Raw genomic sequence first — 25000 nt, forward strand, 5'->3', positions numbered from 1 at the left:
CTTATGTCTAACTACAGGGGTAAGGTCACACACACACACACACACACACACACACACATGCAGAGAGACGTAGCTGGTGCTCAATGTTTCCAGACGTGTAGATGTCAAAGGTCAACATGTGCTCCTGCTGGAACCATTAACACGGCCAGAAGCAGCACGCAGGGAACCCAAGCGATGGGACAACCTTGCAGGGAAAGTTCTGCTACCGTCGTTGAGACTCGCCCACATGATGCAGCGGAGGATGACATAAGCAGTCAGATGCTTCCAGATTTAAAGTTTCTGTTCACGTCAGCCGGGGAGAGGAAGCTGTTGGCCAGACGGCGAAGGTGACACTGAGGATGCTCAGACGGCCAACAGACGGCCGTTTTTTTTTTTTATGTTATTAAGGCCGCATGAATCACTATAAATATGATGTACATTTAACTAAGGAGAGAGGCTCATTTCCCAGCTTGACACAACTGAAGCCAAAATTCAAAAAAGGTCAGATGAGCCTAATGTATCTGTCAGAGCCAGTGTGTGTGTGTGTGTGTGTGTGTTTGCTTTATAACTTTTGAATAACGGCCGAATAAGAAAAGTTTAACAGCTTTATGCAAAACCAAACTGCCGTGTATGTGTGTGTTTGTGTGTGTTTTATAGCCTCTCTCTCACACACACACACATGCACAGACACACAGGTCATGTGTGTGCCTAAATGTCTTTAGAAGCACAACAGGTGAGGCTGTCTGCACCCATAGCAACAGCTGCCCCCGACAACCGGCTGCTGGACCTCGTGTGCTGCCGCGGAGACATATCCGCATATCTAATGTCACTTAGCGTACATGTTGTTAGAATTCAAAGTGACACTGTCCATATTCTTGGATTATTGAATGTGGAAGCTGAAATTTGACAAAAAAAAGTTTCAGCCGAGCAGTTATTAATCGTTTGCAGCGATCAATCAGCGGTGTTGCCGTGGGTAACAGCAGTTTGATCAAAGCGATGCTTGTCACCCCGGACGCGTTAGCATGTGTTAACCAGCAGGATTGGGTTTCATCAGCTGTTTGTATCCGTTATGGAAATTGTTTTGGAGTTCAATCAGAAAATAAATCAGTAATGTAAACATGGAGATCACTGCAGCAGAACTACCTGAAATGATATATTTAACAGAACAAGTGTTAAACGTTACATGTGCGAGGTTTGCTCCAGTCAAATCTGTTGTGTATATATATTCTGATTTCTTAAAAAATTCATCCTGCTAAGCTTGCCAAAAAGCCCCAGATAAGCCTTTTCTTGGCAGAGGGACAAATCAGTAAGTAGAGTCCATACAGCAGAAGCATTACGCTGGAGTTATAGATGATTTATGAGGTTAATGGGAGTCTGCCAGAAAGGAACCTATGGCATCATTTGGATTTACAGTTGAGCATCTGATTTCACCTGTTTATATCCGCTAAATGCATTATGTATATGATAAGGCCATATCGTGCTTTATATTCCCCACAGCAACTGTGTTTATAGTGTTTCATATGACTTTACAGCTATTTTTTCTTAGATTCATAGAACTGCAGTTACATCCTAGTAACTTATTCGATGTTCTGCTGTGTCATTGTTGCTGTGTTTACGTTGATTCAATCATAAAAAGAGGCAAATTGATAATGAGCAAAGTTCACAGTGTAATCACTCTGTTTGTGACTGATAAAGAGAAGACTAAAGAGTGTTTTTTTTAACTTACTTAATGTTGTTTAAACTATCACAAAACTCCAAAGGCATTAGAAAAACATATAGAAGAAACTAAAGCATACAACTGTTGTTCTTAACTTATTTTTGAGGAGATAAATGAAGTCCGCCTGCTATTCCGATGTCATTTTCAATCTGATGTTGTATCTATCAATATTTTCGGGCAGAATCCCCAAAAAACAATAGCCCATTTTAATACCGATGATCAGATTATCAAACAGACAATCCTTCATCTACTGATCGGATGTTAATACCAGGTATTCATCTTTAAATTCTACACTACCAACAGACTGACCTTCACCTTCATACGTACATAGAGAGGAAGAGAACCATGAAGTGTAAACTCAGCAGAGAGCTGGAGGTGAGTGAACTTCTCAACAGTGAGCTGAACTTCATCTGAGCTATGACTCTGCACTTAACAGATACCCTGCACAGTTTTCTTATAAACAAACACAGCGAATGTTTAAGGTCAGCATTTTCTCACCAAAATGCACAGTTTGTAGTCTTAAGGCCTCACAAACAGGCTGAATAAATTCCCTTTGCCATATAAAACATATACCTAAAGTCGATGCATTCTTTACATCCATGTTTACTAACCATGTAGTCTTCTTCTCCAGTGCTTTTTGCCAAAACATTGCTATGTTTCTTAGCACGTTACCACGACGACTGTTGCATTAAAGCAGGTTTCCCTAAACAGTTCTTTAACCTATAAGTCCTAAAAATGGCCTTGTGTAGCCACATCCAGTATATAATCATGAATAAAAACAGCTTTGTGAAGGTGTAGACCAATTTACTGACTCTTCCTTCCTGTCTGGATAACACAAATGTACCGTTTTTACTTCATATACGTTATCTGTAGTCTTTAATTATGTATTCAGGTTCCCAGTTCTTCCCGTATTCTGCCCAATTTACCGGGCGTCATGGTTCTCCCGGGGTTGAGAGGTGGGCGGAGAGGATGCCTAAGTGTGTGTGTGTGGCCGGGCGTGTCCCATGTTCATGTGTGTAGGCGACATGCCAATCTGGACTCAACGTTATTCATGTTATATGCATGCAACCAACATTCAACCCTGTGCAACACTTCTAAAGTAGCCCAATCCTGCAGGAAAAGGTCGTTTTTATTTATAAAGAAGTAGCAACGGAAGATGAGCAGCCGCTTGGTTGAAAAAAGACACAACACAGTATGCAAAGCATGTGCGTGTCAGCAAGAAATCCTGATATTTACTCGATGGATTTTCTGGATAAATCACTACAACGTCCTCAAAGTGACATTTAATCTCCACTTCTTCTGTTCAAAACATCTTCTAATTTCTATTTAAAGAGTCTGTACTTGTTGTAAGTGTTTCCTAAACACTTCTTTCATTATTCATGCTGCGCTCCTTCTCCCTCATTCCTGATATCAGTAGCTGATGTGGCTGATGGAGAGGAAAACCCACATGGCTCGTTATTTCTAATCAACCCCACCTTTTTAGACAAACTGCCGCGGGGTCTTTTTAGCCAGCCTGTCCAACTAGAGGCCAATGATGCAACTAATGTTCATTAAAATAACTGCCATCGACATTTCAACATCACACGGCCTGATTTCAATAATTTGGTCCACTGAGTGTCAGCAGCAACTGCGACCCGAACTAGAACGCTCTCGGTCCACAGCTCGTCAGTAGATGTGTAACGTCAGGCATCAAGGCAAGAAATGTGAATTATTCATTCCTGTCTCGTTATTTTAAGGTATCACCTGCATATATTCTTACACACTTCAGGGTGAATACATTTCCTATCAGGTTCCTCTCTCTCTCACACACACACACACACACACACACACACACACACACACACACACACACACACACACACACACACACACACACACACACACACACAATGTCCTCGGCTGGCTTCACTTCCCCCTGCAGAGGAAAACCACATCCATCACTCTACCAATGCAAAACCACACACTGCTGCTCTCTCACTCTCTGTCACACACACACACACACACACACACACACACAAAACACACACACACACACACGCAGAGAAAGAGAGAGCTTGTAATAGTTAAGTGCTTGCCAGGCAACACACACACACACACACACACAGCAGATGATGTATTCTCCATAGGGAAGCTTCTTCTCATAAAGGGACAGTTGCTGGAAGAAAAAAAAACATACAATGCAATTATTGCAGAGACAACAGTGTCTCTCTCTCTCTCTCTCTCTCTCTCTCTCTCTCTGTATATGTCTGTGTCCTTACACGGCCAGATTAACTACTAACTCCTCATTTCTGGATAATAAAGACTCTTCCTGCTGTTTCCACACTGAGAACAATGAGCTTTTCCTCCTATTAAAGACTCAAGGCTGCCACACACACACACACACACACACACACACTCAAACACTCGTTGTTGGCTGAAAGCCATTCAAACTAAGTATTCTCACATAGGAAGGAGCTGACTAAATGAGGAAGACCTTGTGTGTGTGTGTGTGTGTGTGTGTGTGTGTGTGTGTGTGTGTGTGTGTGTGTGTGTGTGTGTGTGTGCTTGCATGCACACATAAAGTATCTATATATAAATATATGTTGTCCATCGCCACCATCTGACTCATTCGGCAGGAGCCAATCAAATCAACGCTCCGGCTCGGTGGCTGACGACATCATTTAGCGCTGCGTTCCAACCACACGGAGAGATGCCATCTGGAGGGCGCTGACTCAGCACAACACACACACACACACACACACACACACACACACACACACACACGAGTACAGGCAGAATCCGCTAGTAGTGTAGCTAAAGATCAAACAGAAGTCAGTAGACGCAGACTAACGGACAAAAACCAGTGTAGATATTATGATTCACTGGTTTGAATGGTCAGTTTAAATTAATGAAAAACAGATTTTTAGGTTCGTAGAACTTGCCATGATCACATATTGAGGAGATGTGTTTGCCAACGTTGGATAAATTCAACATATTCTGATGACGATGTGCAGCAGATTGGAAATACAGTGTTTCAAGTGCAACTATGAGGTTCTGCTGCTTTCTGTGTGTCTTTGGAAGCAACAAAATAGTTGCTAAATGTCAACAAAATAACTATTTTAATGGAGTGATCCGGTTTTATGAGCAGGTGCACCATTTTAGCTTACAAGGTACACAATAACATGATGTAGCTTTAACCCATGGTGCAAACATACATTATGAAACGAACATCCGAGGAACAGAAGCTAGCTTTAAAATAGAAGAATGGATCTGTTAGAAAAAACAGCTGATCAACAATGATCACCATTTTCTGGGGATACTTTTTTTTCTGCAGCAGGTATATATTGTGAATATTTTGCTTGTTTATTGAAATTAAATTTGATTGAAGTCGCATCTGCCAAATGAAGTCCATGTTTCTATTTAACATAGTTGTCCCTCATTTGTTTGCTTCGTTGTTTTATGAGCCTCTGGGTTTCATTTCTTAACATTGCTTAACTATGCACATGGTGTCCTGAATGATGTTTCCACTTATATTAATATCCTCTCTTCTTTTATTGTTTCTGCATGCTTTGTAAAGAGTAAATAATGCAGTGTATTATTAATCTTATATTCTGTTAGGGTGACTTTGTAATATCCGTCCAGGGAAATAAAAGTTTTATTAATGTGCACTGTCTGTACCAAATAAACAAATTAAAAAATATATATATATATATATATATATATATATATATATTCTTAACATACATGTCCAGCAACAGTAAAATATTAAGTGTGAAGAAAGAGAGAAGCCAAAGAAAATGTTCAACGTCTTGCTTTTCTCATAAAACGTGACCCGCTGAGTGTGGCCTTCTGGCTGCTACAGAAAACCACCTGAAAATCTCCATCACACACACAGACACGCTTGTTTTATCCTGCTGAGACGCTTCCACACACATGAACATGATTAACCAGAAGGGGGTCGGAGGTCAAGAGGAAGCCAAGAGGTGCCTTCCTCGAGGAAAGGCCGACGGAGCGAGAGACGGAGAGGAACCGAATGTTAAAACACGGAACACGTGTTTGGGCGATCAGATGGAACTCTCTCTCTCTGTCTGTCTCTGGATCAGCTTTCAGTCTCCAGACAGCAGCTGTCTGTAGAGAGGAAAAACTTCAGAGTGGTCAGACATGGAATGTGTGTGTGTGTGTGTGTGTGTGTGTGTGTGTGTGTGTGTGTGTGTGTGTGTGTGTGTGTGTGTGTGTGTGTGTGTGTGTGTGTGTGTGTGTGTGTGTGTGTGAAGGGCCTGGTGACAGTTAGGTACTTGGAGGCGCCACATTCACTTTAACAACAAACACACTTCTGATCTGGGACTTAAATATCACACAGCATTACATTAGCTATTAGCAGCGGCATAAATAATTAAATATATTTGGTCAAGTACTGTGTTGAGCTGTACTGTACTTGTACTTGTACTCCATTGTATGCTACTTTATACTTCTACTCCACTACGTTTCAGGGGGAAATATTGTGTGTTTTACTCCACTACATTTATTTGACAGCTAGAATAACAAGTTACTTTTCAGATTACAATTTTTTAAAACATATAAAAAGATTAAACCAGGTTTTACTACCTTTTTTGTGACCTTTTACTAAAAGCATTGTCACATTTCAAATGTCTTTGACTGGTGAAAAAGTACACAAAAGTAAAACTGTATATATACAGTACCAGTCAAAAGTTTGGACACACCTTCTCATTCAACTACTTTGAAGAATGTAAAATATAAAACATATTCTGGTTTGTTGAGCATTTGTTTGTTTACCACATAATTCCATATGTGTTCCTTCATAGTTTGGATGTCTTCAATATTAATCTACAATGTAAAAAAAAAAATAAAGAAAAACCATTGAATGAGAAGGTGTGTCCAAACTTTTGACTGGTACTGTACCCAAATTTGGTTCACAGGACTGTTTTTTTAAATCTTATAAGCCTTTGAAAGGGGCCCCTCGTTGGGTACCAATGGATTAAAGGTTTCTTTAATGTACATTATATATAAAAAGGTACTAGTTAGAAACTCAAGCAGCTGTACAACAATACAATGATACATCAGTATTAATAATATATAATGAACAAAGTATCTTGTAACTAGTTCAGTGCCCGTTTTCGGAGAGCATGCCCATTTGGAATGGAGCGATTGCCTGGCTCACAGTATGGCTGCTTGCAGCGTCGTTGGCTTTTAGCTTACACATTGATGCATCAGTATTAACTGATATATATAATTATACTCCCTTTGGTCCTCAGCAAAACACCCGCCAAGTGTGAGTCCTCTCCTCTCTTTTATATATATAGGTTATTAGGAGACTGTCTGGAATATCCAGCACTTCTACTGACATAAAACTCCTCTGGTTGAATCATCAGTGGAACAATAGGACAAGGCGTGGAAAGAATCGGACTGTAGACTATAGAAAGAGGTCAACTACAAGTCCCAGAGGGCATTGCAGTAGGAAAACCTTCTGAACACATAGAGCTTCAAATCCTGTGTCTACGCTACTAATCCAGCGTTCATGACGTATTGACGTCACCAATCTCCAACTTAAATCAAAATCACGACTACGTGTAGGACAACAAATACACACAAATGTCTAAAACCTAAATTTTACAGTGTTGTCAATTGTATTTTTAACCCTTTCATAACCAACTCTGCCATTATATTAACTATTTACTATTAACAGTTTTGTCACATGAACCCAGGACACAGCAGGCTGAACACAGACGTTGAGCTTTACTAGATCTTCATGAATAAATTCAGCTTCTGTTTTTTTACATTTTGGTTCAAATTTCATGCTATTAAGCAACTACAATTTCGTGTTTTGTTCCTGATTGCATTCATAGCTCTGTGTGGGTTTTTTTTCTTTTCTAGGCTCATTGATGATTAGAGCCCCTCACAACACCAGACTGACTGATCTCCAAACGCTACCTGCCAGCAGGCAGAACGAACACAAGCTGCCCTTTTCTGTCCACATCGTGTCTCTGTAAATGGAGCGTTTTTATTCCCTAAGGACTTTTGGATGAGCATCACGGGAAAGAGAGGAAAACCGTGAGACTGAATTATCAGATGGTGGCTGTAAAGCCCAGAAGATCAGATGATAATTGTACCCTGAACTGAGGAATATTAGGGATTAATGTTTCCACTCGTGTTCTCTTTGTTCTATTAATACTCCTTGGTAAGCCAGGTTCTGTTCACTCAATTACAGACTGACACAAATGTTCCTGTACGTGTGTGTGTGTGTGTGTGTGTGTGTGTGTGTAGCCTCCTTTAAGGATGAATGGAATTTAATTGGTGCTCGGTTCAAAGACAGAAAGATGCCAGGAGAAGCTAGCAACACGACCAAACAGACGAGGAAGGACAGAAAAGTAGACGTGAATATAAAATAACTGACCGCACAAAGAAACCACTTTGAAAAAGAACCAGAGAGAAAGAAAGAAAGATTAAATGAAATGGTGTTGTGAATCAGTCCCAGCTGCTTCATTCATTCAGTCTCAATGGAAACTATGAACAGAACTTTGAAAATGAATAAAATTCAGGATTTACATGCAAACTCAACTGCAGTGGGACTCTCCTGCAAAAGAGCTACTTGTGGTTGTACTGGAGTGTTTTCCAACCATCCATGACACACACACACACACACACACACACACACACACACACACACACACACACACACACACACACACACACACACACACACACTCACACACACACACACACACACACACACACACACACAAACTCACTGACTCGGGCCAAACCACAGCATACTAAATCTTCATCTGCCTGAGAGTTTTAGGTTTGAGTTAAACTGAGGACGAGCAAACAGCAAGGCAGGAAACAGGCTTGTAAATAACCCTCACGGCAAAACAGACACTTTATAAACTTGAACTACCTCCTCGTGGTTTATTAGTCATCCATGTCATGACTTCATCATGTTATCCTTTTAGACGTATGTGTGAAATTGTCATAACTAGCACACAAATTCTTGACTTATGTTGACGTGTTTTCATGACCTTTGACCTTTTGACCACCCAATTCTAATTACTTCATCCTTGAGTCAAGGTGGATGTTTGAGCCAATTGTGAAGAAAATTCCTCTAGGTGTTCCTGAGAAATTGCAAGAATGGGATGGACAATCATGAAAACGTCCAGGCTGGTCTCATCCAACATTAGTAGCAAATACCTATGAAAAAATAACTGGCTGTACTTTGTCGATATCCCACGAACATTTTTCCGAATGTTATCCGTGTAATCTTTAACGAGGATGAATAAAGAACGCTAAATCACAGTGTTTTGGTCCGACAAATGGCGAGCATTTAGCCAGGAGACCGCAGTTTGTTCCAAACGTGAAACGAGAATTTAACACTGATGTTTTTGTAACGTCACACGCATTCTTCAGTATCGGTACTTTTCTGTGTTTTTTTTAACCAAAGGACGATCTTTTCCTAAGCTTAACTAATACGCTTTGTTGTCTAAACCTAACAGAGCTTCCTGTGAAGAGGGAAGTTTATTTTGAAAGGACAGTATTCATGTACCGAGATGATATTGACTCATGTTGCTTGCTTTTGTAGGAAAATGCACAAAAAAATGAGTAAGAACTTTTCGTATGAGGATACGTTGAAACATCATGCCTTCTTTGATGGCAAGGCAGTTGCCAGCGTGGTTCCATAAAAGCAGTGAGTCATAAACTGGTTGACTCTTGGAGCAAACCAGTCAGTGACCAGCCAACCTGTAAATCTGTCAGGTCATCAGTTGGGTTATTGGTCATTTGGAGCTTAAAATCTCTTGATTTAAAGATATACAGTTTAGATTTTCTGACATGAGGTGGAACTGTCTATAAGAGTTCACCAGTATTTCATCAATGGGTTCTACTCTGCTGGGTCGTTTTCGGTGGGACGTCTGTGTTCAGAGAGTTGCAGTGAGTCAGTAACTGGTCAGAACCAAATGAGTCAGACAGCGACATAAAAAAAACATTTACAGCCAAAATATTTAAAAAAAATAACCCTCAACAACATTCTACTAAACCTACATGTTCTAGCTCTAGTCTTTTAGTTGGCTTTTTATCAAATCTGGCCGCCAAAGAAAAGCTAAATTGATTTAAATACCTTTTGGAAAAACATTTCAGGGGAACAAAAAACATTTTCTGAACAGCTCAGGAACTGATGTCTCCCTCAATAATCCCAGCACAACTGATGAGCTCAAAACAGATCTATTATTATCCATTATCATTTTACTGAGAACACATGCTTTTTCCTTGACCTCATTTAATCTCTCTCTTTCTCACACACACACACACATAAACACACAGTAGTTTCCTTGCAGCCCATAAAGTGTTTTACGGCTGTGTAGTACAGAATTACAGGGTAATTACTGACTGCAGTGAACTAATGAGGAGCGCTGATGTTTGGACATGCAGAGGGCAGCAAATCAGACAAAAAATAAACTAAAATGACTAACTATCACACTTGAAACCTAAATATAATTAAACTTACAATAAAAAAAACAAAACCAGAGAAAAAGCACCAAAGCCTCACAATCTGCTAAGCCAAAACCAGCGAATGATTGAAAGGATAATTTGTCATTTTCTTTCCATCAGCTGATCAATGGGCTGAAAATTGCTTGGGCAGTAAAACACGGCCGAACACTGAACGGGTCGGTGTGATATTGTTCTGCTTTAAGGGGCGAGAGACAAAGGAATCAATAACATGGTGTTCAGGTCGGATTCTTATCTGCTCCCTGACGGCTCAGCTGCTGGAGAGTCATCCCTCTCTGCTTCACACACACACACACACACACACACACACACACACACACACACACACACACACACACACACACACACACACACACACACACACACTTGTGAGTAATTACTCAGGGTCAAGCATACTGGCTATCTCCAAGGATGCCCTGTTAGGAGTGTGTGTGTGTGTGTGTGTGTGTGTGTGTGTGTGTGTGTGTGTGTGTGTGTGTGTGTGTGTGTGTGTGTGTGTGTGTGTGTGTGTGTGTGTGTGTGTGTGTGAACAGCCCCATTCAGGCTGTGACTGAACTCTCTCCTGATTGGACGGTTGGCTAGAGACTCCAGGTGAATCCTGCAGCTTTGTCCTTTCCGGTATTTCCACTGACTCATGGAGTTTGTACCGGGCCGGTCAGACGAGAGACTCCGAGAGTGAATACGACTTCAGGGGGTTCGATGTGCTAAAGACACTCTGGCATCAACGGCATGAACTTGATATGTTTATAGAGGTTCTCTAAGACCTCGTAAAACCCTACTTTTTGGCGCTAGTGTTGGAGGAGTGGAGGCAAAGAGACAGAACAGGCATGTTGATTTAAATAACCTTCAGTTGAGATGATAATTGGTTAACAGGAAAGCCTGTAAATAATTCCTAGTGAATTAATCAGATAAGAAGTGAGAGGGAATAAGGATTATAAATGTCTTGGGTTACATCCACACTTATACTTTTAGTAGTTTCACGCCGAGCGTCCACACTACTCCGGCGTTTTGGAACCGTTAAAAAGAAAAAAAGACTTGTTTCAGTTTCAGGGATTGAGTTTTTAGTCTGGAGATGCCGAAACAGAGATATCTTTTTGAAAACCATGATGTGAACAACCACATTTGCTCTCTGATTGGTTCTGATCAGGAACAACATGTCACGCTCCATCTCGTGACCCCTTTTCGGATAGAAAGCAAACAACATCAGTCGATCGGGTGCTGCATCTACACACACAAAGTCATATATTTGGTATAAATGATGGACGGCTGGAGCGAGCCAGTCCAACAAAAATATGAAACAAGTTGTGACGTAGCTGCAGCTGAACATGAGTCCACACAGCTTCAGGGGGTTTGGTGATTTGCCCACAACAACATGGTTTCTACACAGACCGCAGATCAAGATGCTGTAGGTTTGTTGTCTCTCCCTCTCATCCTTTTTTTTGTTCAGTCGCTACTGTCAGAAAAATGCTGATTTGTTAAAAAGAGGATGAATCCAGACAGGATCGTTTGGTTGCACCTGTTAGGACGGGACAGTTTCCTCTTTTATGATTCCTTCTGGTTTTTATGGCGTTTAGTGAACTCAGCAAATCTGTTGCAGAGCTCTGCTCAGTGTCAGAATGAAAAAGGTCAAATCAGCCAAAGGGAATAAAAAAAACACCTCAGAGGGGGAAGGCTTTTTAGAATAACTTTAAAATCTCCTCCGAGGCAAACATTGAGTATATTTCAACCTAAACTAGAGGTTAAACCGTTGATTTCAATGTCCTGTGTTTTTTTCATTTTTCCTTTTTGAATTGAGGGTCTGAGGTACAAGTGTGCATGTTGCAAAGATAATTAAATTTATGATTTTTGGTCAGTAAAAATAAAATATACTCGCTTTGATGTGTATACATTGAAAAGTACATTTTGAATGAAAGCAGAATTTATTCTTTATTCCCATTTTGCTCAACAGTCGGACTATCTGTGGCTCTGTCAATCAAGATAAGAGCTTCCTGTCCCTGTCTCACACACACAACCACACACACACACACACACACACACACACACAACCACACAACCACACACACACAAAGACAAAGGCAAACACCTGCCCACAGCGGTTAATAACATCAAGGTCTATTAGCGAGCACCACTAATCAGCCTGTGACACACTCACACACACACTCACACACTCACACACACTCACACACACACACACACACACGTCTGTAAAATGTCTTTGTGATCGATTATAGTCAAAACGGATGCTCATTACACTAACGCACACGCACCATATGGCTGCAGCTGTCCAAAGACTAGAAAGCTTTTAGGGAGGGAGGAGACAAAGGGAGGAGGAGGAGCGGGAGAGGAAATCCTTTTCTTTGTATTTATCTATTTAACACTCTTTCTCCTTCTCTCTCTCTCTCTCGTCTTCTCTCTCTCGTTTGTCCCCTGGTGGGTAATAAGGACTAATCCACTTAAGCTGCCTCTCTCTCTCTCTCTCTCTCTCTCTCTCTCTGTTCCTGTCTGTCACCCCAACATCCCGCGTACACACACACACACACACTTCATTCTTCGCACCCATCTGCCACTGTTCTTGACACTGGGTGTGGGTGTGGGAGACAAAGAGAAGGAGACAAGGAGGGAGGGAAGGATGGAAGGAGGGAATCCCTGCCTCTCTCTCCTCAGCAGCAGCATCTTATTGTTCCTGATGACAGCGGGGGTGAGAGACCCTCTTCCTCACACACACACACACACACACACACACACACACACACACACACACACACACACACACACACACACACACACACACACACACACACACACACACACACACAAACACACCCTCTTCAATAATAGATGTGAAGCTCCTCCCTCCACGTTTCCTCACTCACCATGACTCAGGACTGAGGCCTCGTTTAAAGGAACAGGACTCCCCCACTTACTGGACGTAATTCTTACTGTAAAAGTCAATCAATTGAAAATGTTGGCATAGTGTATGACCAATGGGGGAAAAAAGAAATGTCAGTAAAGCTCCATTGTTATAACGAAATGCATATTTGCAAATATAAAGTAAATGGATGAAAAAGATCCATTTAGAGTGCAGCATTTACCCCGCCGAGGCTGAAAATAGACCCAAACAAAAACACCATTTACTCCATTAAGAAATAACAGGGCTCAGATGTTTTAGCTATTATTGTAAATGAAAGTATAGATATGTAACTTGTATTTAAGATCATCTGTAGGAACATTAAGGCATGAGCCACAGACAGGGTATGGAGGTCATATAGTACTGAAGGATTGACCAACACACTGCTGGTTTTGGTCTTTTTATGGGATTTGTTGAAAATAACCAAAATATAAAATATCGTAAGCCATGTCCTTTAACAAATAGTGGATAATGTGGAACTAATAAGAGCATATTGAGTTAATTTGACAATATTTTAATTCATAGAGCGTACCAAATTGAAGAAAGACGTGTACCGAACCCAACACACTTTTATCAAAGCATCTTTTTGGGAGTACAACCCCGAACAGTTCAAGATGAATACACGTACAGTTACATCCTCCCCTTCAATATAAAATAAAACACAACAATGACAACATAAGATCACTAATATACAGAAACATATATGATCGCTAAAACAAAAAAAGGCAGATGATAAACCTAAAATAGAACAATACTCAGATGGAGGAGGTGGAGGAACTAGTGGACTGGTACAACACTAACAATGTCAACAAATCGAAAGACATCGTTGTTCAGATCGACCCGTCCAGATCCCAGCAGCACTTCGACTTCCTGCTACAGATAAAGGGAACCCATCTCCCCACTCTCATCTTCACCACATCCTTCAGAGGGGCCATAGAGAATGTACTGACCAGTTGCATCTCCATCTGATATGGAAACTGCAACGCTATCAGACCAGAAGAGAACCAGCCTGTCTATTACTGCTGTGATGTGCAACTTCATCCCAGACAAACAATTGTATCCTAAATATGCAACATTATCCTGTTTGTGCAACTATTTTCTATGTGTTTATTTGAACCTAAACCTGTAATTTAATCCCTTATGTGCAATATTATCCTTCATATGCATTTTTTTATCCTAGGAATGTTTACATATCTAGTTTATAAGTTTACTCTTTTTAGCATTTTTTTATTACAATCATGAGCTTACGCATTTTTTTATTACAATCATGAGCTTACGGTGCGAAGTTATTTCATTCTGCTGTGAATGGCAGGAATGACAATAAAGTTAATCTTGAATGTTGAAAAATCAAAGTCTGTTGGACTTAACTGTCACTGAGACCAAGTAGGATATATTTACATGCACACTACTGTGCTGGTTATGTGTCTGTTTTTTACTGTTTTTATTTGCATGATATGACATTCACATGGAAGATACAGAAAGCTGGTCATGAATCTGCTCGTATATACAAATTCAGGTTCATGATCTGCATGTTTAGACTCTTTGACATCCAGCCACTCTTTTCTCATTTCTCCTCATTCTGCCTGATTTGCTTCAGCTTACCACCAATAATTAATAATAAAATGAATAAGGCTCAAAACTACATCGGCGGTCCGGACAAAGCCCGTGTGGATTCAGTGCACCAGCTGCATTAACTGTCAACCGACAGATCATACAAGTGAGGGGATTAACTCCGTCCCAAAGCTGCTTTAAGAAATTACATTTTTATGACATGATATTCCCAGATGGTCCCGGTATGTCTCTGCTGTGAACGGCATGCATGAGATGATCATTTCACTTTGACTCCAAATGAAAAGTGCACTGATGATCCATAAAAAAAGTCAAAGAAAAAAACATTTTTTTATCCAACAAAAGGGTTTGCTGGAAACATTTCAATGCTACAAAATGTGCACAATTTACCAGCACTCCTAAAAGCCTGATGGAAATAATACAGTATATAAATGAGATAGGGGGCTCGTCTTGTAAGATAAACCAATTTCAGTTACAACAGGCTTCGGCTGTCTCTGTATGATGGATTCTGACAGTTTTGCTCATTAATAATAGATGGGAGTTGGGACATAAGATGAAGAATGCTATTACAGCTCACTTTTACTTTATGCTGGGGGGCCAGAGGTTCACTGTTAACGTGGAAGACCATTGAATATACACTTAAAAGCCTGTATACAGATGTTGGGGAGTACTACTGCATATGTGAAGAAAGTTGCATAAAAGCTTTTAGTGGCTCCAGAGGGAGCTGCTTTAAGTCTGATAAATTGAGCATCAGTTTGGGCTAAATACAACAAAAAAATCAGTTTGTGTGGAGTTTAAAAGACTTGAGTTTACCAGACCTCTGGAGCTCACTCTCATCTCTGCTTGAGGCTAGCGAGACTCCAGGCTACATTAGCCGCTAGTAGCATAACACAACTAAATCTCAGAGTGAGCTGTGGACTTGTATTGTGGGTAATGCAGGGGGTAGATTATGACCAGGCGGTTGTGAAAAAGTGAAGCCAATGCTAAAGTGCTTTAAACCTGCATTCTCTCTAATGTCCACCAGGGGGCGACTCCTCTGGTTGTATAGAAGTCTATGAGAAAATGACTCTACTTCTCTCTTGATTTATTCCCTCAGTAAACATTGTAAACATGAGTTTATGGTCTCAATCTCTAGTTTCAAGTCTTCTTCAATACAGCATGATGTTCATTTAGTAAATGATGCTCCATTTAGAGTCAAACAGACCATAAAGCAGGGGATGCTTTAGGGCAAGGCTACCTTTTGATTGACAGCGCTCTGCAGCTACCAGAGTCTTATACGGCGTCTCTAAGTCACTCCTCCACAGTCCAAATATGAACACTTCAGTTCACTTGTACAAAAAACAAGGTGTCAACGGCCAAAATGCCAAACTCCAGGCTTTAAATCCGCAGTCCACAAACCAATCTGTGACGTAATGACGACTACGTCCACTTCTTATATACAATCTATGGTTATGACGAGGAGGAAGATTGTGTGGAATAGAAAAGGCGATATCTCTGACTCAACGGTTTTGAATGTTACTGGAGTGTAATGCTGAATCAGTGGAGTTCTCTGCTCACATTTCACATTGCCGAATTCTCAAGTGTCTACTCTAGGTAGAGATGGAACAGATGTAATCTATTATCGGTTCCAGATACTGTTGTTATTTCCAGATACCAGATTGGTCACCGATCCATCCATAGAAATATGCAATAATATTTCTACAATGTGTTAACTAAGCTCACCTACATGCACATTGAGAGCAGAAACCGTTCAGTTTATTTGACTGTAATGTCCGTTAATATGTATTCATGGCAGCACATGATCAGAGGTATCAGTGTAAGTGCTGGCACTACTAGTGGATTAGTAAATCCACTAGTAGTGTTACTGATCTCATTAAGCTTTATTAAAACAACAGCCTTTACCATTAGCTTTAATCCCGACGCATAAACTCATTATTTAATGATTAAAAGTCCAAACTACAGCTTGGTGGGGGTGGGATAAGCAGTACAACACCCTCCTACACAAAAATCACACATCATAATTACTGTTCATCCAAACTGTCCCTCCCTCTCTGAGTGTGAGTGCTCGTGTTGCAGGTTAATCTGCCTCTAAGCCTGGACGAAGCAGTGTGTGTATGAATCAGAGTGAATCAATGGATTACTGCTCATTCATCCATGTAGAGTCTCAAACACACACATGCGCTTATCTATGTAAGCCACAGTCATTCTTAGATGTCCTATACGCACACACAAACAGTAAATGTATGTAAAGTCAACAGTAAGTATTAATCCTCTTCAGAAGAGAAAGAAACCTGTGGTAGAAGAAATGCAGAATGTTTCAAGGCTACCAAGTTTGTTCTCAGAGTGAAATGAGATCTCTTACTAAAATGAAAAAAGTTTTGACTGTGATAATGCTTCAAATGAAACAGTTGGAACTACGGATGCACCGGATCCGATCCAGCAGACTGGCATCGGCATCGATACTGACCCAATTGTCAGATTGAGAATGTGCCAAGTGTAACCGATCCACATCATCGTCATTTCTAAGATTCATTGTTTATCCAGTAACAGAAAGCTGCAGACTCGGTTTTTAGTGCGAAAACAATCCCTGGCATCACGTTCTCTTGTGTGAAAATGATTCCAATAACTTCCGAGCAGTGAGATATGCAGATTTTAAATCTTTGGGGTGTAGGGTGGGGTACTGGGATCAGATATTCTGCAACAAGACAGCCCTGCCAACGCTGCTCCAGTTATGAAAAGTGAAGTTAGTGCTGAAGTCACTTAAAGCTGCATTCTCTCTCCTGTCCATCAGGGGGCGACTCCTCTGGTTGTATAGAAGTCTATGAGAAAATGACTCTACTTCTCTCTTGATTTATTCCCTCAGTAAACATTGTAAACATGAGTTTATGGTCTCAATCTCTAGTTTCAAGTCTTCTTCAATACAGCATGATGTTCATTTAGTAAATGATGCTCCATTTAGAGTCAAACAGACCATAAAGCAGGGGATGCTTTAGGGCGGGGCTACCTTGTGATTGACCAGAGCCATATACGGCGTCTCATTATGGTTACTTCTGTTTGCTGGTTGCAAAAAAACAAGATGGCGATGGTAAAAATTCCAAATTTAGGGCTTCAAAACGGCGGTTCATAATCTAATGATGGACCCCACGGTGGCTTTGTCCACTTCTTCTTCTTGGTTTAGAGAAAAACGCCTTGCAGTACAGCAGAAATTAGCAAGCCAGTAGGACACATACACCTTCCACTCACATGATGCATCAAATGAAGTACTCTATTGGTATGGGCATAACTTTAAGGGTACTGGTAGTGGTACTCATATACCCGGCCAGACTTCCAACCCTGTAAATTGTACTGCACACACTTTTGGTCTCTTCTCTAAGCCATTCATGATGTTCCACTCGGCTGTACAAACAGAAAGTGACGAAAGCAGTGAAGAAGAATGAAATAAAAAGACCTTGAGAGAAGAAGTTTAAACCATGCCCACTTTCACGCCTGTCCACACCTGGGAACAAGCTGGCAAAGAAGTGCAAACTCCACGTTGAACTGCCGCTGAAGCCGCCATCTTCTGTCCTTACCAAACATCTCCGTGGCGTACAGACATTAACTCGCGGCTCCCGGCAGATTAGCTGAGACAATTAACTCTAATTATCTGCTCATGCACACAGTGAGTGTCTGCTTCAACTCCTCACAGCTGGAGTACGAAGAACCCACACTGAGATTCAATCTCACGAGAACAAGCAGCTATTCATGCCAAACAGTAACAGTGTGAAGAAAACGCATAAAAGATTTATCTTTGTAATTTTAAAAGAGAAGTGACTGGATTTTAAACAAATCAGCATTTAGCAAGAATCTGGTTTTCGCAGCCATTAGGGCCTCTTGGTGTGAAGGTAGTCATAACCTCCCAGCATGCCTGCGTGACGATCTGCTGCGCTTCACCTGTTTCTACCACGACAAAGCCCAGAATGACATCACTCACTCCAGCTCGCCTGTTGCTCTAATGAAATGAGAAGATGGAGTTTTTTAGCGACGTAGCGTAGCAACAGCAGCAGCCATTGACAGACAGCTGGCGTCGGCTGTCTGACAAACACTCAGACGCTGCTCTCTGATTGCGCGTGTGTACGTATGAATGCGTGTTTGTCACTTCCTGTTTCCGTCTGATGATTTAGGGCCCTATTTATAGACGTCTGATTAGCATAACATTGGGCAGCCGCGCCTCCAGCGCTTTCCTGTGAGTGTGCTGTGACTCCTTTTTATTTATTTCTCAGCTGTTGCTTTCTTAAAATGTGAGAATTCGGTCTAATTTCCATTTCATGTTTTTTTATCTTTTCCAAACCATTTCCTATGCATAGAAAACTCAAGTATGACTTTATCACAACACACGGACTTCCTCAGCCATACGCAGGGAAAAAGAAACCTCGATTAAACCAGAGTGAAGAACATAAACACAAACAGAATACATCTGATTGGAGCTTTTCAAACGCATATATAAATAATATACTGCCGGGAATAATACTATACAGTTTGATGGAGTTGAAGTATGGGAGTAATAAAATATAGATACACCCGAGTATCACAATATAATGTTTCGTGATACAGTATATATTTTATATTTTATGCATGTTTCTTATACTATGTTCTCCTAAAATAAAGACTATGTTCTCCTAAAATAAAGATATAAATATATCATGTATGCTTACAGTATAACAATGTATTAAATTGCAACCCTGAATTAGGGCAAATATCACAATATTTTTTGATCAAATACCTCTTTATTGCGATGATATTGTAGGGAGGACAATTGGTGCATTTACAAAATATTCGCACATTTACTTTTTTGATAAATAATCATGAGTAATGTGGATATAATGTGTATAAAGTAGGTTAAGGCAAACATCTAGAACAGTCTGGTAAGATCAAAAAATGTAATCCCTTTAATGTAATGAAGCCTTTAAAACCAGGAAAAGACAAGCATCAATATCATGACTAGTCTTATATCATGATATCAAAATATTATTGATTTATGCTGTATCATGATGTGTATTGTATCACCAGATTATTTTCCAATACGCAGCTCTTTGTCTTTTTCCTCTGATTAATAGTCGTTGAACATCGTTACATCAAGATTATTTAAACAAGTTTAATTCTTATTAAACAACAAGTTAACTGTTATTTGTCCGGTTAATATAAATGTGTGAGCCCAAGGACTACTAATAAAAAAAGAGGGGCGGATGACGTGCCGCAGGCGAGAATGATTTAATAATCCAGTCGATCAGGTTTCAGTGCAGCTCAGCAGCAGTTGACCTCACTCCTATGAAGACCTCCGTCCTCCAGCTCTCTCAGTCCTTGTTGACTTGGCCTCTACATCCCCCATTTTATACAAATATAGTATTTTTTTGCTGCAAAAATCGCAGCATTGTTGAATGTTTTTGAGTTTACTAATTCAATATGCTCTCCTTACTGAATCTCAAGAAGTAAAGAAACTGTGTACATTGGTGGAAATATGTGTGAGTGTAGGTTTCAAAACATGATACCAGGTTTAGTTGATATATTAAACTGTATGTGAGAAGAAGAAATAGTCTAAGTGATGTCACCCATAGATTTGTGGACTACCGTTTTGAAGCCGTGAATCCATCATTTTGGCCGTCGCCATCTTGTTTGTTTGCAACCAGAAGAGACGTGAGAAGACGGAGTGAAGTACAACCCACAATATATGCGACTGACATTTTACAGTTAACTGTTGTGAACTGAAATCACACTGTGAAAGGGTTAAAAAAAATGTCTACCAAAACAAGTACAACTCCAAGACAGGACAACGCCGTGGTAGCGACATGTCAATCACAGTAAGCCCCGCCCTAAAGCATCCCCTGCTTTATGGTCTGTTTGACTCTAAATGGAGCATCATTTACTAAATGAACATCATGCTGTATTGAAGAAGACTTGAAACTAGAGATTGAGACCATAAACTCATGTTTACAATGTTTACTGAGGGAATAAATCAAGAGAGAAGTAGAGTCATTTTCTCATAGACTTCTATACAACCAGAGGAGTCGCCCCCTGATGGACACTAGAGAGAATGCAGCTTTAAGACACTTCAGCATCGGCTTCACTTTTCAGAACCAGAGTTTGCAGCCTGGATAATCACTTGAAAGTCATACCTAGAACAGCCGACATGCTTGATTTGTTTTTTTTATAGAGGTTATGGTAAAAAAACCAGTCCTTTGTCATATTACAGTGTGTAAGTTAATGTCACATGCATCTTAAATGATGTACATTGTGTTATATTGTGTCACAAAGGAAGTAACGAGCAAAACGATCTGTCCTGGTGTCAATTCTCAATATCCTAAATGTGATTTAACACTTGCAGAAGCAACATGTAAAGAATTATGACTAAGTTGTACAGCACAAGCAAGAGAGAAGTCAGCACGAGGCTCCCATGTGCGTCCTGTGTCATTACTAAGTCTGACAGCACTCCAGTAGACTGAGTTCAGCTTTGCAGGAGAGCGGCGCTCCACAAGGAGGAATCCATTATGGCAGCAGCAGAGGGGATGTTACATGAATGGCAAATCAAGTAAAAGAGACAATGTCGGGAACACGCAAACTGCTTATTAACAGCCGGGCGTAGGATCACATCGGTATCAGTATTGGCAGAAACTCAATATGTTGGGATTGCTTTTTAGAAATGGAGAAGTGGTGCGGAGCCGTCTCTAATTTCCTCTGTGCTGAAGTCGAGGTGACATCCGGATGATGGAGACAGATTCCTCTCTGCTTCTCCCTCACAGCTGCTCAGACGCAGCGCTGCATCTTAATGTGTGCAGGTAGCTTTGATGTTTTTGGGGTTTTTTTGTGGACAAAAATCGCTTAATTTCAGTCTTGTATGTGGATCGTTTTCTCAAAGTGTCCTCTGTCTCAAGGAGGACTACAAAGGATGCAACACAGATTAAATGAAGACACTTGTGCACATTTCAACTCCTGCTGCAGGTGTAATGATTTTGAATTCTGATAGTTATTTTTTCATTTTTTGAAGTGTTGTTGCACAGCATGTTTGCAGTCATTATTCTTTCTACTGATAGGATATGAAACATTTTTTATGGAGTCTCTCTTCAGCAATGCGGTAACAATAAATAAAGATATTTTGATGAAGATAATGTGAATATCATAACATAGCATTAAAAAGTTATACAAATGATCACTAAATGATCAGGCTTTGAGACACACTATGTTATGTTTTCTTATGTTTTATCATGTCACCTGACAACATTTCATACACAACTAAATGAAGTTGGAGTAGTTCACAAAATGTGAACTTGAATGTTTACTCTTTAGCAATGATTATTTAGCAATAAGTAGATCGATATAAAATAACTCAGCAACTAATTTGATAACAAATGAAGAGTTTGAGTAATTTAAAGCAAAAATTCAATATTTGCCATAAAAAAAGAATTCTATATCTGAGGATTTGGGAAGAGAAGACATTTTGGTACAATACTTTTTGAAAATGCACAAACAATACTGATGATATTTATATGAATATACACCTATGGAAATTGTTACTTGAAGCCCTGCAATGAAACTCAATATTGTCCACAAAAAAACACAAGTTCTGTGATTTACCTTTCTGACAAATCATGTTATTTTTTGCCTCATTTTAGAAGGCTGCATGGCACTACAGAAGTACTACACTACCCATGAGGCTCAGAATCTTTTTACAGAGAGAAGCTGTCAGACTCATGCTGCTTTCCAGACACTTGAAACTCAAAATCCCGACCTCCTACTAGGAAAAGTGGAATGAAACGCCACTCAAAGATGGAAGTTCCTACTTGTGAACTCACTTCTCGAAGAAGCAGTTGTCTGATGTCACACAACAATGGAAGCGCACTTTTTTATAGGGTTGACCATCAACTAAGAGGCAAAATTAAGTATAATTGCCTATACTCAGATAAAACAATGCATACTATCAGTTACTAAAACGTATTGTGGATGTCAATTTATGTCAAAAATATGAGATTAGTTGGCTGGTTACATTTAATTTTCTCTGAATGTTATCTTCATTGTACAAAAGTTGCAGTTAATCATTGAAAATTACCCAAAAAATTGTTAAATTGTGTGCACACTCTCCAAAAGAAACCTAGGTTTGTCACGGTCAGCCATGTTTTTGTGAACGTTTTGGCGTTGTGCACCTGAAACACTTCGTTCGAGAGATAGAAATGAGATAGAAATGTCCCGTTGGGGAAAATTCAGACCTCCGAGTTGTCTCAAACGCAGCATCAGTTCTATTATATTCAGAATCGGAATCAGAGACACAACGCTACACTGAATGTTTTCTTCCATTGTCTCACGCTTCACTTCCCTCCTACAATCGTTGCACCTTTGACCAGATTTCAAGGAACTTTTTCCAGCACACTGTCCTCATTGTTTTTCCTGATGAGTCAACCGGTAGATTTCCATGTCCATTCACTGGAAATGTTCCAACAGACAGTCATCTAATATTATGGGAAAAATCCAAAGAGGAGGAGATCACACATGGAGCCCTGTTACTCTATACAATGCACACACTGTCTCACAGAGTGTGTGTGTGTGTGTGTGTGTGTGTGTGTGTGTGTGTGTGTGTGTGTGTGTGTGTGTGTGTGTGTGTGTGTGTGTGTGTGTGTTTTTTTTTTGATTTAATAAAGCACCTTGGCAGGACTGTTCATGATAAAGTTATTGTACTGAATTACACTGACAGAGACAGAGAGTCAGGGTGTGTCTCCCTCCAGCACCGTGTGTGTGTGTGTGTGTGTGTGTGTGTGTGTGTGTGTGTGTGTGTGTGTGTGTGTGTGTGTGTGTGTGTGTGTGTGTGTGTGTGTGTGTGTCCTATCAATCGTGTCGTCAATGCGTCACCAGTGTCCTAAACTCATAAAACTTATTCGGATATTATTTTTCCATGCATCTGTCCCTCTCTCTGTCACACACATGCAGACGCAAAAAAACTAGAATTCATCCCGACGTCATCCATTGGTGTGTGTGCGGCGCCATGTAGTTTTCCTTGCAATAGATGAACGGAAGTTACCTTACTTAGAATGCGGAAGAGTGACGTAGAGACGCCGTATACGTCTCTGGTGTCGACCTGTCAATCAGTGTGTAGCCCCGCCCTAAAGCATCCCCTGCTTTATGGTCTGTTTGACTCTAAATGGAGCATCATTTACTAAATGAACATCATGCTGTATTGAAGAAGACTTGAAACTAGAGATTGAGACCATAAACTCATGTTTACAATGTTTACTGAGGGAATAAATCAAGAGAGAAGTAGAGTCATTTTCTCATAGACTTCTATACAACCAGAGGAGTCGCCCCCTGGTGGACATTAGATAGAATGCAGCTTTAAGACACTCCTCATCGGCTTCACTCTTCAGAACCGGAGGTTGCCGCCTGGCTATTACTTTGAAATACATTTTAAACATCGTTATTCTCATTACATTGAGAAAAATGTAGGTTATGGTGTGATTATTGATAGGATCGGTACCAAACAAAGACGTTTTCATAAGTCGTTATTAGTCTATTAGACATCTAGAAACATAAATCAATGACTATATGATCATAGCTAATTATAAAGTAAAACATTAAGGCTTCATCTTACATTTTTAAACATATATGTATCTGTCAATTACTTCTAAGATTAATCAATTATTCCTGTGGTCTTCAAAATGGCAGAATCACAATTTCCCAGAGTGCATCGTGACACATTTAGTCTGACCAGCTGTCAAAAAGAAAACCCAAAATATTGAATTTATAATCACACATGACAAAGAGAAGCATGTTTAAGTAGCTGGACACAGAGACTATTTGGTGGTGTTGGATTATAAATGACTTTGAAACAATGAAATCATTAATCGGAGAACCCGCTGATGAATGTCCCGCTGTCCCGACTAACTGATTAATCCGCTAATCATTGCAGCAATTGTAAAAATAAATAAATAATATAATCAAACATGATCTGGTTTGATCTCTGGTCTGTATTTCATTATCACTGCAGCAGACAGATTTCTGGATTGTTGATCAGACAGAAGCAGCAGTTTGAAGACTTGATTTGACCACAAGATGAATCAATGATGCCAGCTGCAGCTGTGTGTTGAGCCATTATGCTCTGGAGAAGTGTCACACACACACACACACACACACACACACACACACACACACACACACACACACACACACACACACACACACAAAACAACCATTGCATCACGCACACAACCATAAACACACACACTTTCTCTCACCTTTTGACCATTTTAGATCTGTTATATCAGAACGGTCATCTGCTTCTTTTTTATCTCAATGCATCAGTGTATCACACACAC

General features: G+C 40.2%; 1 protein-coding gene across 1 annotated transcript in view; it reads right to left on the minus strand.

Moving 5' to 3' along the window:
• The window catches only part of kalrna (kalirin RhoGEF kinase a), a 138260-nt gene that overhangs the window by 112599 nt on the left and 661 nt on the right, over nucleotides 1-25000 (minus strand). The gene's annotated exons all lie outside the window — the stretch shown is intronic.

Source organism: Anoplopoma fimbria, chromosome 16, assembly GCF_027596085.1.
Source record: "Anoplopoma fimbria isolate UVic2021 breed Golden Eagle Sablefish chromosome 16, Afim_UVic_2022, whole genome shotgun sequence".
NCBI classification, from domain to species: domain Eukaryota; kingdom Metazoa; phylum Chordata; class Actinopteri; order Perciformes; family Anoplopomatidae; genus Anoplopoma; species Anoplopoma fimbria.